We start from the raw sequence: 13,908 nt of genomic DNA, 5'->3' as shown, positions 1-13,908 counted from the left end.
AACAAGGGGTCCATGAGCTTGATTTGAATTAAAAAAAAAAAATTCTTGTGGGGACATGTTGGTGAAGGTGTGATATATTTATTAAATAACACACAGTGTAGTGTAGACTTAGTAAGGGGTCCATGGTTTTCACCTGACTGGCAAAGGGGTCTGTAGCAGTTTGATATAGTTATGAATTCCAAAAATAAATATTGGATTATGTTTGTAATCTGGTCTATTAGTGGGCATGATTGAGTTATGGTTAGGGCTTTGACTGGGCCACGTCATTAGGACGTGGAGTCCCCACCCCTTGGTGGGTGGGGACTCACAGATAAAAGGCATGGCAAAGGACAGAGTTGAAGCTTTTGATGTAAGTGTTTCTGATATTGGAATTTGATGCTGAAGATTTAAACTGGAGCCCCAGGAAGTCAGCATGTGGAGGAAAGAGAAGCCAGCCCCAGGAAAGAAGGAACCTTGAACCCAGAGAAAAGAAAGCCCCAGGAACGGAGGAACCCAGGAAGCCTGAACCCTTCCTTGCAGACATCAGCAGCCATCTCGCTCCAAATAGACTTTGGTGAGGGAAGTAACTTATGCTTTATGGCCTGGTATCTGTAAGCTCCTACCCCAAATAAATACCCTTTATAAAAACCAACTAATTTCTGGTATTTTGCATCAGCACCCCTTTGGCTAACTAATACAGGATCCCTGGAACAAAAAAGGTTAAGAATCCCTACTATACCCCTATATTTTTTTAATGTAACATTTTATGTAATCTATGTATCTTTTTTTTAAAAAAAAGAACCCTTGCTATAGATACTTTTGTTTTGTTTTTTAAAGTTGAACCACCTTTTTTTTTTTTAAAGATTTATTTCACCCCCTCCTTCCCACTGTTGTCTGCTCTCTGTGTTCATTCACTGTGTGTTCTTCTGTGTCTGCTTGTATTCTTATTAGGTGGCTCTGAGAAAGCTGCCCTGGGACCTTCTGGAGTGGGAGAGAGGCAATTACTCTCTTGTACCACCTCAGCTCCCGTGCTATGTCTTCTTATTTTCTATTCTCTGTGTCTCTTTTTGTGTCATCTTGCTGCACCAGTTCTCCGTGTTGGCTGGCACTCCTGCATGAGGTTGCTTTTTCCCACACAGGGTGTCTCTCCTGCACGGGGCCACATTCCTGCATGGGCCGGCACTCTGCGTGGACCAGCTCAGTGCATGGGCCAGCTTGCCTTCACCAGGAGACCTGGACCTCCTATATGGTAGACGGGAGCCCAGTTGGTTGAGCCACAGCCATTTCCCCTGCTACAGATACTTTTGAATTCATGGGCCTTGTACTAGCAGCTACAGACAAAGGGGGTCCCAGGGATCCACCTTCCCAGGAAAGGGGAGAGAGACAGACACGGCTTAAGGCTGACTCAGCTTTGACCCACAAATTTGACCTGGTGTTCCAGGAGCCCTTCCTTCCAGCCAGGCACGGCCATGCCATTGTTTGTCTTGGTTGCTGGCAAGGGACTAAAGAGATCCAGCTCTCTCCATTTCCCATTCTACTCATCAGGACTGGCTGTTGAAGATGCAGAGGGGAGTGGAATTAGTTCCTACCTGGGAAAAGGGAGGTGGCTGCTGGCAAAGGCTGGAGAACTGCCTCTAAGAAAGTTTGAATCACAAGTCTCTTAGCCTCCAGGAAGCCTTCCCTATCACAGTGATCCAGTCTGTGTTGCAGCAAACACACTCTGACAAGGCACTGAACTGTGAGGGCTGCCAAAGAGCACCATCAGCGGGTGGACTAGGGAAGTGTATGCAAGGAAATTAAAAGTAAATAAGTAAGAAAGGTTTTTTCTGGCTTTTACAATCTCCTTCCCCAAGGCCCTTGGAAGTGGGTCTGCAACCGATTACTGGGTGCAGGGCCCAGATTTGAGGTAATAACAGGGACAATCCTAAAGACCCAGAACAGGCTGAACTAAGAATAGCAGTAACACACAGCCTCCCACCAATAAATCCCTATGAAAGAGAGAGAGATCGAGCATCTGAATAAACTCAACATCCTAAACAGACACCTAGACATCAGCAGAAACTTACAGGCCATACTAAGAAAATGGAAGAAATGGCCCAAGAAAAGGAATAAATCAAAGTCCCAGAAGAGACATAGGACTTCAGAAAACTAATTGAGATGCATATAAATTTCCAAAATTTATGAGTTGAAAGACACTATGGCTAATGAAAAAAGGACATCAAGAAGACACTTGGGCGAGCATACAGAAGAATTTGAAAACCTGAATAGAAAAGTAACAGAGCTCATGGGAACAAAAGACATGATAAGTGAGATAAAAAAACACATTAGAGGCATACAACAGCAGACTTGAAATGACAGAAGAAATGTCGCAGTGTGGGCTCACCTGGAGGGCCGCTGCAGGGGCGGTGTGGGCTCAGGTGGAGGGCTGCAACACACGGAGGGGCCTTCCGAGAAGGCGCTCCGGGGCCGGCAAGGTGCGGAGGACGTGCGGTAGGAAGAAGACTACCGAGGAGACCAGGATCTGTGTGCAAGTCTGATTTATTCAGGAAGTACAGCGGTTAATATAGGGCGAAGACGGGGGAGGGGCAGGGGGCATGGCCGGGGGCCGGCAGATGGCTGATAGGTTCGTGCAGGAGTGCATCACTGGTTGCGGGCAGAAGACAGGGTAGCCAGGGTTCTCGGCGGCAGTGAGGCGGGGCTGTCATGGCGTGGCGGTGGCCCTCGGGGGAGAGGCGGGGTTAGGCCACCGAGGGGGAAGCGGGTGCAGCTGGGCAGAGGGGCGGGCAGTACGCCCGAACCCCAAGCGGAGGGCCTTAACGCCCGTTCCCGCCACCCGGGTCCGACTCGCACCGGTGCCTGGAGATGAGCCGACCCTTGCTGTCGCCACGCTCCCACACGGTGCCACCCTACATTTCCCCCTTTTCTTTTATTAAGCGCCGAAGAAGGTGGAAGAGGAAGGGCCAGCGCTCATTTTGTTGGGGGGGGGCCTCGCCAGGCAGCACGTTCGAGAAGCCTGTCTTGGGGGGGGTGAAGGTGGGTGGCGGCGGCCGCCGGGCCCTTTCAGCTTGGGCTAGGTGGAGTAGCCGCAGAACTTGTTGGCGGAGAGGGTCGGGCTCGGCATTCAGGGTCATCATGGCCATCTGTGGGGTGAGGTGTCGCTGGCGACGTTTCTCTCTCCGGGTCAGGCGGTTCGGCAGTGGCAGGCCGGATGAGGTGTCCTGGGATCCAGATGGGCTGGGCGGCGTCATCTGGAAAGACACAAGCAAAACCCCTACCCTGGGCAAGGAGGGGGGCAGGCCCTGACCAGATGTTAGTCTTGGGGTCTTTCCACTGAACAAGGGGGGCCTGTGTGGGCCGGTAGGACGGGCCCCAATGAGCATGTACTGGGGAAAGGCCATCCTCATCAAAGCAGAGGAGGTTGTGGTGGATTAAGGCAGAGGTGACAATTTCTCCAGGTGTGTGGCGGGGATGGTTGCTCCTTTCCTTTTGAATAAGATGCTTGAGGAAGAGATGAGTGTGTTCAACCATGCCTTGACCTTGGGGGTTGAACAGAATTCCAAAGTGATGAGTGATGTTGTATAGTCTCAGGAACGCGGCGAAGGAAGCGCTGCGATATGCTGGTCCATTGTCGGTTTTCAGGTCCCATGGGACTCCCATGAAGAGGATGGCTTGTCTGAGGGCCTGAATGCAGTGCTTGGCTGTTTCTCCTGGGAGGGGAACGGCATAGCACAGGTGGGAGAAGGTGTCGATGGCCACATGGAGATACTTGAGCCTGCCAAACTGGGGCACGTGGGTGACGTCCATTTGCCATCGGGCATTGGGGCGTAGCCCGCGTGGATTAACTCCTTGCGGCTGTAGTGGCCCAAGGGGCAGAAGGGGTGCACAGGTTTGGCAGCATCTGACCATGTGCTTGCAGGCCTGGATGGAAAGTTCCGGGAACAACTTGTGAAGGCTCCTGGCAGAGAAGTGAAATCGAGAGTGGAGTAGCTTGGCTTGGTTGAGGAGGTCGCCAGGTGGAGGGGCGGGCGGTCGGCCTCCCGAGCGCTCTACTGAGGCTGGGAGGGCTTGGACGGCTTGATCGCGAGGTTATTGCCGGCAGCGATAGGTCCAGGAAGGCCAGAATGGCTCCTCACATGGGCGATGTACCAGGGCACCGTGCGGTTTTCCAAGAGACTCTGGAGAGTTAGGAGTGCTTGGTCAATAGGCCTTTTGGCAGGAAAAAACGTGGTGAAAGCCAAGACTTGGCAGACTTGCAAGGTGTACAGGCTGTCGGTGAAGATGTTGAGGGGTCTGTCGGGACAGGCACGGAGAGCTAGGACGACGGCTTGGAGCTCTCCTACCTGGACAGAGTTCACATTGATGTGGATGAGCATTTGAGGCTCTGACGTACCAGGCGAGTAGATGACAGCTGCGAACTTGTTCTTGGAGGCGTCAGTGAAGGCGGTGGTGGCATGTGGGTAGGGGCGGCGAGACGGGAAGGGGTGGTGCGGCGGAGGGATGAAGGATAACTGGGAGATGCCCTGAAGCAGCCGATGGCTGGGATAGTGGTTGTCAAATTTGCCATGCAAGAGTTCCGCAAGGACTTGCATGTCTGGACTGGACAGAAGCAGTGCAGTGGTTTTCTTGGCATCAAGCGGCCACACAATGGTGTCAGGGGGAGTACCATATGTGTGGGTGCATTGCCGGACGAGGTCAATGGCCAAGGAGATCCAGAGGGTGACTTGCAGGCCGATTTTTCTGAGCTTGCTTTTGGCGGTATGGAGCCAGAGAAGGGGCCCCTTCTGCCAGAGGAGCCCGGTGGGCGTACCCGTGGTAGGCAGGATCAGCGCCAAGATGGCTCGGTTGGGGTCGTGACACTGCAGTTGGCATTCTCGCAGGGCATCATTGACAGCTCGGATGGCCTCCTGCACAGCCGAGGTAATAGCGATTTTCTTTGTTACGGCCTGCGGAGGGTCTTGGTCGGTTTGCAGAAGGGTGAAGAGGGGTTGTAGTTGAGCGGTGGTGATCGGGAGAGCCGAACGGAGCCAATTGATGTGCCCACAGATTTGCTGTAGCTCTGTCAGAGATAGCTTCTGCGGAATGGCCAGTTGGGGGGCCGCAGGCGTGATGGTGTTGTGGATGTTGAAGCCTAGAAAGGTGAAGGGGAGCTCCATGCGTACCTTATCTTGTTGGACTTGTAGGCCAAGCTTGTTGAGATGGCGCAGTAATGCCGTGACGATGGCTTGGAGGCCTCCGGGGGTTTCATGCGCCACGAGAAGGTCGTCCATGTAATGAACAATGTATGCAAAGTTCTTTAATGGCTGAATTGCCTTATTGACATAAAGCTGGCAGATGGCCGGGCTGTTTCGCATTCCTTGCGGGAGGACTCGCCATTGGTAACGCTCAGCTACTTCTTGGTGATTGGTGCACGGGAGCGTGAAGGCGAATTTTGGACGGTCTTTTGGGTGCAGTGGAATGAAGAAGAAACAGTCCTTGATGTCGATGGTGGCAGTGCACCAGTGTCTAGGTATAGCCGTGGGGTGGGGGCACCCCGTTTGGGGGGAGCCCATTGGGCGGATGTGCTTGTTGATCTCACGCAGGTCGTGGAGGAGCTGGTACTTGCCTGACTTCTTCTGAATGACGAAGACGGGTGAGTTGTACGGACTGGTGGATGGCTCAATGTGTCCTGCGTCGAGCTGGTCATAGACAAGAGCTTGGAGAACTAAGAGTTTCTGGGATGAGATGGGCCACTGCTCCACCCAAATGGGCTCCTCGGTATCCCATTCAAGAGGAGTGGGTGCTGGAGGTGTAATGCGAGCAGTGGCGTATATCATTGGGGGGGAGCCGTGGATAGAATGGCTCCGCAGTTTGAGAGGACATCCTGGCCCCAGAGGATATTGTCGATGCCAGGCAGGACAAGGGGGCGGAAGATGCCTTGGTGGCCTTCCTTGTCCTTCCAAATAAGATCTTGGCTGGTTTGGAATGAGGGAGCTGTTCCGGTGGCTCCAATGACGCGGGGGCCAGGGAGCACACCCCAGTTGTGTGCGGCTGTTTCTGGGAAGCAGGATATTTCTGCCCCGGTGTCAAGGATTCCCTCGAACCATTGGCCTTCAACCTCTAACTCCATTATTGGTTTCTTGGGTCCCAGTGGAACGGTCCACATTACGGCAGGGGGTGGTAGCGTGGATGAGTGGCCTCTTGCTGGCGGGGCTGAGGCCTGCCCCCTCTCGCGTTTAAAGGCTGCCGTTGGCTGTTGGCGGTGCGGCAGTCATGGGCCCAATGGTATCCTTTGCCGCAGCGGGGACATGGGGTGGGAGGCGTGCGTGGTCTGGCTCCTCCAGTGTCTCGAGGCGTGTTCGTGGATGGTCGTGGTCGGGCAGCATGAGGGCATTCGCGGGCAAAATGTCCGGTTTCTCCGCATTTGAAGCAGTCGGAGGAGAGGGACATGGCCGTGGCTATGGCCTGAGCCAGCGCGGTGGCCTGCGGGTCTATGTGGGAGCAGGCCAGGATCCAGTCGTGTACTCCCCTTTCCTTCATTGGTAGGATGTCTTGTCGGCAGGCATTGGTGGCCCTTCCAGAATGAGTTCCCGGGCAAGGGCTTGTTGCGCATGCTCGCCAGGGACCTTGCACTTGCAGGCCTCCTGAACCCGGGATACGAAGTCGGCGAAGTCTTCGTCTTTTCATTGGACTAGCTTGGCAAGTGGCTCAGGTCTGGTGGCGGAGCAGCTGCGGGAAGCGCGTAAAGCCAGCTCGTGAAGTTGGAGCCAGAACTCGGGGGGGGGGCGTTGTGATATTGGGCCGGATTGGCAAATTGGCCCGTGCCTGTGTAAGCGTCCGGGGGATGGCGAGCCCCGACACGGGCGTTGTGTGCCACTTGCTTTTCTGCCTCTGATGTAAAGGGAGCATGCCAGTCGATGAATTGGCCGGGGGTTAGAATGGCCCGAGCGAGGGAAACCCAGTCATACGGAACCGCGAGCTGAGTGCTAAGCTCCTCAAGCAAATGTTGGGCGTACGGGCTACCGAGGCCGTCCTCTTTAACTGCCTTGTGGAGGTTTTTTATTTTGTCGGCTGTAAAGGGGTACCGATCCTGCGGACGGTGCCGCGAGGGGGCAGCATTCAGCGGGTATAAGAGCGGCATCTGATGCGCGGGGGCCTCTGCCCGTGGGGGCCAAGTACCCATGGGCCCTCTGGCGGATGAGGGATCCGCGGTGGGGGGTGCCCAGGGGGTGGGGCGAGAACGTGGCTCGTCCCAAGATGGCGGCGCCTCACAAGATGGCGGCGCCTCACAAGATGGCGGACTGCCCCAGGGGGTAGGCGGCTTGTAAGATGGCGGCCGCTCCTCTTCCGGTGGGGGCCAAGATGGCGCCGTGGCCGGAGGGGGCGGGTATAGGGGGAGGGACTTCCCTTTATCCTCCCAAGAAGAAGGCGGAAGTTCGCCATCTTGGGGTAGGCGCGTCTGGTTTGGGCGGTCAAGAGTCCAGGGCGTTGTTGAGGCAGCTGGACAAGGACTCGGTGTTGGAATCACTGTCTGACTGAGACCCCTCTCCCTTGCTCTTACCGCAGGTGCAGTGGAAAGCGACCCGATTGACGGGGGTGCCCTGGAGGCACGAGCGAATGGCGATGAGCGTGGGGAGAAGGCTGGGGGGAAAACGCTTGTTCTCATATTCCATAGCCGCCATGACGCGGTCAATGAGGTTAGTGTACGTGTCCGGGTCCCACAGCTGGCAAGTGGAGAGCCAGGGGTTGAAAGGCAGCAAAAGGTCCCAGTACATTTGGAGCTGCTTTACTGAGACATTCATATGATTGGTGTCTAAAAGGCTGGCAAGGGCCCTAACCTGAGGCGCCTGGTGGGAGGAAAGACGGCCGCCCATGGCGCCGACGGCGGGGCCTAGCGAAGACGGGGGTCCTTACCTTGCGGGCGAGGCGGGTGGGGGTCTGGCCGGGAAGTTGTTGCCCCCATGTTGGACGCCAAATGTCGCAGTGTGGGCTCGCCTGGAGGGCCGCTGCAGGGGCGGTGTGGGCTCAGACAGAGGGCTGCAACACACGGAGGGGCCTTCCGAGAAGGTGCTCCGGGGCCGGCAAGGTGCGGAGGACGCGCGGTGGGAAGAAGACTACCGAGGAGACCAGGATCTGTGCGCAAGTCTGATTTATTCAGGAAGTACAGCGGTTAATATAGGGCGAAGATGGGGGAGGGGCAGGGGGCATGGCCGGGGGCCGGCAGATGGCTGATAGGCTCGTGCAGGAGTGCATCACTGGTTGCGGGCAGAAGACAGGGTAGCCAGGGTTCTCGGGGCAGCGAGGCGGGGCTGTCATGGCGCGGCGGTGGCCCTCGGGGGAGAGGCGGGGTTAGGCCACCGAGGGGGAAGCGGGTGCAGCTGGGCAGAGGGGCGGGCAGTACGCCCGAACCCCAAGCGGAGGGCCTTAACGCCTGTTCCCGCCACCCGGGTCCGACTGTGAGCCCTGGGATTCAGATCTTAAGTTTGGGGAGAAAAAAAAACTTTTCTTGGATTAGAGTTTTAAATATTGTACTGTGTTGTTTTGTTTTTCTTCTTAAAGGAATCCAACAATATGCATACTGGATTTTACTTATTTGCCTACCATTCATTTTAACCCCTCCCCTTATTTTAATTTTATTGAATGTTTTCCATTCCTTCTTCAGTGCTTTTAATTACATTTTTATTCATTCTATTATTCTTTGGGCATCTTTAATTTAGTCTCAATTGCTGATGTGATATTGTCAACTTTACGTATTTGTTTCCTGAGTTCAATGAATTTTGCTTCATTTCTCTCCTGTCTTCTGTCCATTTATGTTCTTAATTTTCATAATCCTGTTGAAGGTATTTTTCTCATACCCCCAAATGCTTTTTTGAGGAAATTTAATTTAGTTTGGAGTGTGATTCAGTTTTCCTCTGCCTCATGGTTGTTTATGGCCGTTTTCACTTTCATTTTTTGTTTTCTTCCTATGGCAATGTAGTATAAATTGAGACTCCTTTTACTTATGGATTCCTTTGGTAGGCCTGGCTATTAGGGTTGTTTACACAATTCCCAGTTATAGAATGCTCTCCTCTGTAATGTAGCAAAGTGTGGTTTCTTTAATGGAGAAATCTTTCAGGTGTAGCAGGGTAAAGAATTATTTGCCCTTTGATTTTTCGGTTCTCTTTTGTTCTGCACATGTTCCTTTGTGCCTCCTTTACTACCACGTCCACCTCTAAATTTTGACACTATTCCAGAACTGCCAGTGCCTGTAGGGCACAAATATTAGGCTTTTCCATCTGCATCTGTTTTTTTCCTGCATCTTGGCCATGTCATAATCATTTACTGAATCGTTAGCTCCTCAATATCATCCAACAGATTTTTTTAACAGTCAATTTGATTGATATTTTACCCTCAAATTCCAAGCAAAAATAATAGGTCCATAATCATTAAAAGTCAGTAGTTTTTACCCTGGGTTTGCTTTTTGGCTTTTCTTTTCTAAAAAATTATTAGGGTGACATACATAAAACAAATTTCCCAAGATAACTGCTTTCAGGTATAGGGTTCAGTGGTATTAAATACATTCACAATGTCGTGCTACCATCCCTACCATCCGTGACCAACACGTTTCTACACCCTAGAAACTCTGAACCCATTAAGCCCTAACTCCCCATTTCCCACAGCAGATATATAAGCGCAGTTTCTGCACCCTGCCTGGTGTTCTGAGCAGGACGGGTGGAGGGAAGGAGCTTGCTGTGTTGAGAGGCAGGACCCCCCTCTGCAGATTCTCCTTCCAGCCCCCAGAGCAGAGCCAGATGATCATTAAATGAAACTAACCGAGGAGTCAGCAATTTTGGCCATTAAAGTCTTGCTGGGACTTGAGGAGCAATTTGAGAATTGTCTTGCCAAGCCGGGTCCCTTTGAAGGCTGCATTTAGACAACACACTCTCATAATTTCACTGGGATTCTATAAGGCCCCATCTTCACAAGGGGCTCCCTAAACCTGCAAACATCCACACTTCTGTCTCCACAGTTTTTGGGAATCAGGTAGTTTTGATCCGGTCACTATAGGTTCTCTTGGCCACTTAATCTCTCCTCAGCCATGAATCCTGTTCTTTTTTTTTTTTTTTTAAATAAAGTGTTCTTCTGTGCTGCCGGCCATGAGCTCCTTCTGGACACATGCTCGTGTCCCCTCCCCTGCCAGGTGCCTTGTCCTGCTTCCACCATGGGAAAGACCAGATGCTTCTGCCATTGCTTCAGAGTGAATTATTATCAATGCCACCGCTAGATTACTAAGTGACTGATATCCCATACATATTTCAACTTCAATCCTGATTATGTGTTTTAGAATTAATGATGAAGAGCTCCTTTGAAATCACTGAACTTTCACAGGCTGTTTATTAAGTACCAGCCTCTTGTGATACAGGTGCTTCAAGAACTGCTTCCATTATCGATCATGTGAAAAAACATTTTGATGTTGTAAAAATAAAGATGCCCCTATTTTCAATTTGATAATGGTGTAGCTGTATTTTGGGGGGTGGGGAGGGTAGAGTGTTTGGTAAAGAATATTTTCAGAGGCAAAAAATGTTTACTTTTAAAGAACTGGTGAAAAATGCAAATACATCTTATCTACCCCTTTTAACGTCTGCCCATGAATTGTGTCCACTACCTCTTCTCAGGTGTTGTATGTCCCAGCCAGCAGATTCCAACAGCCCTCCCTGCATGTAAACACCCCAACTGCCTGTCCACAGACTATCTCACCACCTTCCATTTGTCTGTTGATCTGTTTATCATTATCCCCTCCCATGACCCATTCCTGAAGAAGGTAAACGCAGGGAGCGGGCACTGTGTCTCCAAGACCCTGGCACATGGTAAACACTAATTTTTTTCTTTAACGAGTAAATGAATAATCTGGTTAGGAATGCAAAGTACCAGCCAGTTGTTGAATGAGGGGCACTGAGGAGCCAGAGGGATGCAGATCCAGAGCTGCGCCTGCTCTGCCCTGGCCTGGCCTGCGGCAGGCATCATTAATCTAACTCAGAACATGGGAGTCCACGGAGACCCCAGCTCAGAAGCCTCACTGTGCAGCCCTCCAGGGAGCCACTCCCCACCCTTGAGAGTTGAGCGGGGTAGAGTGGAAGGTGCGCCTTGTGAAGAGGCTGTGCATTCCTTGAGGATGCCCGAGGAGCCAGGGAGGCTTCCTGGAAGAGGTGGCAGGGTGGGCCTGAAAGGCATTGGGGGCAGAAGGGGAGAGAAAGGAATACTTTGGGGGTGGGGAATAGTGTAAGATTTGGAGGAAATAACGAAGTAGAGGGGAGGGTGTGTGATAGGCTGGCTCGGGGACCTGCTGGGCTGCCCCAGATCAGCTCCTGCAGGGTGGCACAGCTTGGCACCTATGCAGAGCCTTGCCTTCTGCCAGCTGGAGAGGAGAAGTTAGGGGGTCTGAGGAAAGGAGAGGCAAAGTGTGTGCACTGCTCAGGACGCAGGGCAGAACACGTTTCCAGTCGTGAGAGAACGGAGGTGATTTCCTGGGTTCCTTACGATCAAGAGTTGAGAGGTGTGTCGAGGGGCCTTTGTCGCATGCAGCCTGATGCAGCCTCTCCTGACACCCACCCAGGAGGGCACAAATCTCCTCTGCCCTGGGCCCAGGGCCCCCTCCTTTCCTTGGGTCACACCCAGTGGTGGGAACATGTCTCCCTTCTCCAGGAGCCTGCGAGGAAGCCCCCGAGGGCAGGGACCCCCTTCCCTCTCCCCCAGGGGGCTACTGCGGAAGCCTCATGCCCTGGGTTTAGGAGGACGTGCATTTTTCTTATGCTGATGACAAAGCCATACATATTCACCAGAGAAAGTGTGGGAAACAGCCAACAGGGATAAATGAAGAGAAGAGGAGTCGAAAGAGAGCAGGAGAGAGATGAGGCCCCCCTATCCTGAGAGTGCTTGTGATCGCCTGCTGTGTGAGTCCATGCACACGCGTACATGTGACATGGAACATGTATGCTTCCCAGCACTTCTGCACACATGTTGTGCAGACATACACACACGTGCTAGATGCAGACATGGAGACACACTCACCACACATATACATGCACAAACATGTGCATACATGCAGAGGCACACAAACACGCATATGCAGACAGAAACACACGTACACAGGGCTACATGCACACACAGACACATCACACACGTGTGCACACACACACTCAGATGGGCTGTGTTTTAATCGCTGTCTGTGGCCCAGGGCCGGCATTCCTCCCACATGACGTCCATGGAAACCTCTCTGTCACCCATTTTCTCCTTTTCCTCCCGTGACCTTGGCCTTTACCCTGCCTTGAGCTCTGTGTTACCTTAAAAGTTACTTTGTGTTTGGTGACTACATTTTGGAGCACTGCTGCTCCGCATGGATAATAGTTTATGCTGTAGTTTACCCTCTCCCCCAGTCCACCCAGTGGGTTATGGCAGCTCTTCTCTCAACATCCACTCAAAAAATAAGTGATACGCTAAGGAAAAACAGGAATATCATTTCTTTTTCTTTAGAAGGCTTTTACAGTTCTTTGATTCTGAAAACTATGTATTTGTTTTAAGTACCTTTATTAAAAATAATTAAAAATTAAATGTAAAAAATTAAAAAGAAAAGTTACTTTGCAGCTTTCACCGGTGAAGATGGATGGCTCCGAGCTTTAACGCTCTCTGAGCTCTTCCTGCAGCAGGGCGGCCTGTGGGGGGAGTGCAGGACGCTGTCTCTCTGTGGGCCTGCCCTGTTCCTGGCCATCTTTGGAGTGCTGTTGGGGGTGGGTGTTGGGCGTTTGTCCCGGGCCATGGAGCTTGCTGAGACCCGCCTGTGCTTTCCTTGGGCTCTTCCATGGTTTCCATCCACTTCACCCCTGCTCCTCCCCCAGGGCCCCTGCTCACCCTCCCCCCTCCCCCCTCCCACCTCCTCGCTGGCCTCAGCCCACCCACCACGCTCAGCCCGCCCAGGCGTCCTGGGCCTCCCCAGCTCCCGTGGCCCTTGGGATGCCAGCTCTGCCCCCCCACACCCCTTCTCTTCGCGCCCTGAGTGCCTGTCCCCCAATCTCCCATCTCTCACCATGTGTGCCTTCCCCCTCCCCAGCTCCCTGCACCTCTCATGCGTCACCCTGCGTCACCCCCACCTTCAGTGCAGCCCTCATCTGCCCAGCCCTGCGTGTTTGCCACCTCGCCCTCCTCCACGCCCTGGCTCCCTCCAGCCTGCGCTGTGCTGTGCCTCCTCAGCATCGCTTCCTGCAGTCTCTGGGCCAGCCTACAGCAGTGCCTGTTTCTGAGTCCCTGCACACCCACGCAGGCAGAGGATCTGAGCTTGGCCTTGTTCACAGGTCTGGCAGGAGCCTTTGGTGGGCCCTGCCTGCCCGACACCCCTGGGGCGTGGCTGCCCCCTGCTCAGCCCAGCCCTGCACCCCAGTCTCTTCTCACACTACTGCTGCCTGCCTTGGGACGCTGATCATGGAGGGCGGCTCAGGAGGGGTTCGGGGCGACCGGCATCCCCTCGGCCTGCAGGAGGCAGATGCCTGATGGCTGAGCTCCTGAGCACCTGAGTGAAGAGGCAACTCACCTGTGCGGCCCCTCTGGTGCAGGTGCAGCCGTGACTCGCAGCTGATGGCCGAGGACACTGCATTTTCAGTTACCGCTGCTGTCCCTCAGCCAGGCCACCCCTGGGCCTGCCCTGGGGTGGTGCCTGGCTCCTGGAGGCAAAGCGGGATTACGGCCCTCCTCTGGTGTTTATGTGGGCAGGGAGGTGGGTCCCAGGCCGGGCCCGGTGGGCAGGGGCACGGCAGAGCCTCCTGCTGCTGCAGCGCTCCTCCGGGAACCCTTGCCCCGTGGACGGGCAGGAAGAACCGGCTCTGCGGGCAAGCACTTTGGGAAGGCTCCTCTGGACAGGGCTGCCACTCCAGGGTGCCAGGCGTGTGGCTGCGGGCGGGCTTGCTTCCCTTAGTTCTCACAGCA

General features: G+C 53.6%; 1 long non-coding RNA gene across 1 annotated transcript in view; it reads left to right on the top strand.

Annotated features, from left to right (window-relative positions):
• The first annotated feature begins 329 nt into the window (after nucleotides 1–329).
• LOC131278843 (uncharacterized) overlaps nucleotides 330–13,908 on the top strand; it is a 34,863-nt gene continuing 21,284 nt past the window's right edge. Inside the window, exons 1-2 of the long non-coding RNA XR_011649132.1 lie at nucleotides 330–553; nucleotides 7,522–7,652. This is a non-coding gene — a long non-coding RNA (uncharacterized lncRNA). The remainder of the gene's footprint in view (nucleotides 554–7,521; nucleotides 7,653–13,908) is intronic.

The sequence above is a fragment of the Dasypus novemcinctus genome, chromosome 6 (assembly GCF_030445035.2).
Source record: "Dasypus novemcinctus isolate mDasNov1 chromosome 6, mDasNov1.1.hap2, whole genome shotgun sequence".
In the NCBI taxonomy this organism is placed as follows: domain Eukaryota; kingdom Metazoa; phylum Chordata; class Mammalia; order Cingulata; family Dasypodidae; genus Dasypus; species Dasypus novemcinctus.
The sequence above is the reverse complement of the archived record's forward strand: the minus strand, read 5'-3'. Positions and strand labels throughout refer to the sequence as shown.